The sequence below is a fragment of the Gorilla gorilla genome, chromosome 12, assembly GCF_029281585.2.
Source record: "Gorilla gorilla gorilla isolate KB3781 chromosome 12, NHGRI_mGorGor1-v2.1_pri, whole genome shotgun sequence".
Lineage (NCBI taxonomy): Eukaryota > Metazoa > Chordata > Mammalia > Primates > Hominidae > Gorilla > Gorilla gorilla.
The window spans coordinates 26,092,824-26,096,490 of NC_073236.2; the positions used below are offsets into that span (position 1 = coordinate 26,092,824).

The window sequence follows — 3,667 nt, forward strand, 5'->3', positions numbered from 1 at the left end:
AAGGGCCAGAATCTGCCAAGGCCCATGTCCCAGGGTGGGGTCGATGGAACCCAAGGTAGAGGGAGTCGGCGGTCCTCACGGAGAGAGCTCCAGCCCTTGGCCCCACTGTGCAGACCGAATCAGAAAGAAGAGAGTCCTTCATCCTACATGCCACATACCTCCACTGAACTTGGGAGCAAATCTGTTTTCCAAACATGAGGTGACTCTCACTTTGCAATGGATCACAAGGGGCCGGGCTTTCCAGAGTCTGCAGGGTAAAGAAGTCATTCTGGCTCGGCCTCCCCCATCCCCTGGTAACTGGTGAGTTTAAATGAGCCGAGGCTGGCTGGGCCAGAGCTCCTACGCGGGGGAGGGGTGTGGGCAGGGTGGGGGGGGGTGCCTGAGGTACTGCAGAAAGTGGGTCTGATCCTCGAGGATGACGGTGCTGCAGGAACCCGTCCAGGCTGCTATATGGCAAGCACTAAACCACTATGCTTACCGAGATGGGGTTTTCCTCGCAGAACACCTTTATGCAGAAGTACACTCAGAAGAAGCCATGTTTTTACTGGCGACCTGTTCTTACCGCCCAGGAAAGGCCTATAAAGCATATAGACTCTTGAAAGGACACAGTTGTCCTACACCACAATGCAAATACCTGCTTGCAAAATGTTGTGTTGATCTCAGCAAGCTTGCAGAAGGGGAACAAATCTTATCTGGTGGAGTGTTTAATAAGCAGAAAAGTCATGATGATATTGTTACTGAGTTTGGTGATTCAGCTTGCTTTCCCCTTCCATTGTTGGGACATGTATATTGCAAGACAGATCGGCTTGCCAAAGGATCAGAATGCTACCAAAAGTCTTAGTTTAAATCCTTTCCTCTGGTATCCCTTTGAATCATTATGTGAAATAGGTGAAAAGCCAGATCCTGACCAAACGTTTAAATTCACATCTTTACAGAACTTTAGCAACAGTCTGCCCAACTCTTGCACAACACAAGTACCTAATCATAGTTTATGTCACAGACAGCCTGAGACCATTCTTACGGAAACACCCCAGGACAAAACTGAATTTAACAGATTGAATTTAGAATCTTCCAATTCAAAGTATTCCTTGAATACAGATTCCCCAGTGTCTTCTATTGATTCAGCGTAATTTCACCTGATACTGTCCCACTGGGAACAGGAACTTCCATATTATCTAAACAGGTTCAAAATAAACCAAAAACTGGTCGAAGTTTATTAGGAGGACCAGGAGCTCTTAGTCCATTAACCCCAAGTTTTGGGATTTTGCCATTAGAAACCCCAAGTCCTGGAGATGGATCCTATTTACAAAACTACACTAATAAACCTTCTGAAATTAATGTGCCATCCACCGGAGCCCCTTCAAAAAAGTCTGCTGCCAGAATTGGCCAAACTGGAGAAAAGTCTGTCTTCTCACAGAGTGGAAATAGACGAGAGGTAACTCCAATTCTTGCACAAACAGAAAGTTCTGGTCCATAAATAAGTACAACACCTCAGGTATTGAGACCCACTATGACATCTCCCCCAAATGCACTGCCTCGAAGAAATTCAAGACTCTTTACTAGTGACAGTTCCCCAACCAAGGAGAATAGGAAGAAATTAAAAATGAAGTTTCCACCTAAAATCCCAAACAGAGAAACGAAAAGTAAAACTAATAAAGGAGGAATAACTCAACCTAACATAAATGATGGCCTGGAAATTACAAAATTGGACTCTTCCATTATTTCAGAAGGGAAAATATCCACAATCACACCTCAGATTCAGGCTTTTAATCATTAAAAACAGCAGCAGAAGGCTTGATTAGCCTTCTTCGTGAAAGGGGGAAAGGTTATTTAGCTTTGTGTTCATACCACTGCAAAGAAGCTATAAATATTTTGAGCCATCTGCCTTCTCACCACTACAATACTGGTTGGGTACCGTGCCAAATTGGAAGGGCCTATTTTGAACTTTCAGAGTACATGAAAGCTGAAAGAATATTCTCAGAGGTTAGAAGGATTGAGAATTATAGAGTCGAAGGCATGGAAATCTACTCTACAACATTTTGGCATCTTCAAAAAGATGTTGCTCTTTCAGTTCTGTCAAAAGACTTAACAGATGTGGACAAAAATTCGCCAGAGGCCTGGTGTGCTGCAGGGAACTGTTTCAGTCTGCAACAGAAACACGATATTGCAATTAAATTCTTCCAGAGAGCTATCCAAGTAGATCCAAATTAGGCTTATGCCTATACTCTATTAGGGTGAGAGTTTGTCTTAACTGAAGAATTGGACAAAGTATTAGCTTGTTTTTGAAATGCTATCAGAGTCAATCCTAGACATTGTAATGCACGGTAAGTGGTAATGAAGTGTAAAGACAAAGTCTTGTTGATGGTGGTGCTGGTAGTCACTAATTTTTCTTGTTAGATAGCTCTTTATTGTCATGAATTTGGTTACTAATACTTAGGGATGGTACATACTAGTCAATAACTTCAAACTAAAATGTTTTCTTATGAAATGTATGTCTTTAACAAACTCTTCAGTTAACTAATGATAATAGAATACCAGATCCTTATACTCAACAGTTTCAGTCTTCTACCACACTTTTGCAGACACTGTAGTTGTGTTTTGTTTGTTTGCTTGCTTGTTTAGTTTTGTTACTTGATTTATTACTTTTTCTTCGAACACAGAAATGGTGATTGGGACAAAAAGTGCTTGGGAAATTGGAAAGGAATAGCATAATTCACTTATTGAATAATAGGAAAAAACACTGAAAAAATTCACTAGTTGCTGCTTTTTGACAATGTTCCAGTTTATTGAGTTACTATTAAGAACTTAGTATACCCTTTTATTTAGCAGTATCTCTGTTTTCCTTTTTTTACTTGTGTATAAGTAGACACATAGGAAATTACTATCCAGGTCATATTGTTATCAACTGAATAACAGAGGAAAAGTTTGATCCTACATCTGCCTCAACACCATACTTACTGTTGACATTTATTGTATTTTTCTGGACTGACTTAAAAGTTTAAATATCAAGAGAAGGCCAGGCATGGTGGTTCATGCCTCTCATCCCAGCACTTTGGGAGGCCGAGGTGGGCAGATCACAAGGTCAAGAGATCAAGACCATCCTGTCCAACATGGTGAAATCCCGTCTCTATTAAAAGTATAAAAAATAGCTGGCCATGGTGACGGGCGCCTGTAGTCCCAGCTACTCAGGAGGCTGAGGCAGCAGAATCACTTGAACCTGGGAAGTGGAGGTTGCAGTGAGCCAAGATTATGCCATTGCACTCCAGCCTGGGCGACAGAGCGAAACGCTGTCTCAAGAAGAAAATTAAATAAATAAATAAATAAATAAATAAATAAATAAATAAATAAATATCAAGAGAAAGTATAATTCTGAAGTCATAACTCTGTGGAAGCTTTTTTGTCAGATACGGTTATCTTTGGGGTTAATTATTATAGCAGTTGAGTTTTAACACTTGATTTGCTTCTAAATCTGAAGCATTATATTGCTAAAACGTTTTTTGATTTGTGAATATGTTGTTTAATGGATTATATCTCATTTTGCAGTAGTAGTTGCAGTGCCTGAAAGATTGCCAAAAAAATAGCGCTAGCTTTTGCTGACAAATGTAACAATCAACTTACCAATACTGCCTTCTCTTCTGATAGCTATGTTCTCTGTAATACTTTAAGA

At 40.4% G+C, this 3,667-nt stretch overlaps 1 pseudogene; it reads left to right on the plus strand.

Moving 5' to 3' along the window:
• The first annotated feature begins 414 nt into the window (after window positions 1-414).
• On the plus strand, window positions 415-2,328 carry LOC101139957 (cell division cycle protein 27 homolog; annotated as a pseudogene).
• Window positions 2,329-3,667: the final 1,339 nt, after the last annotated feature.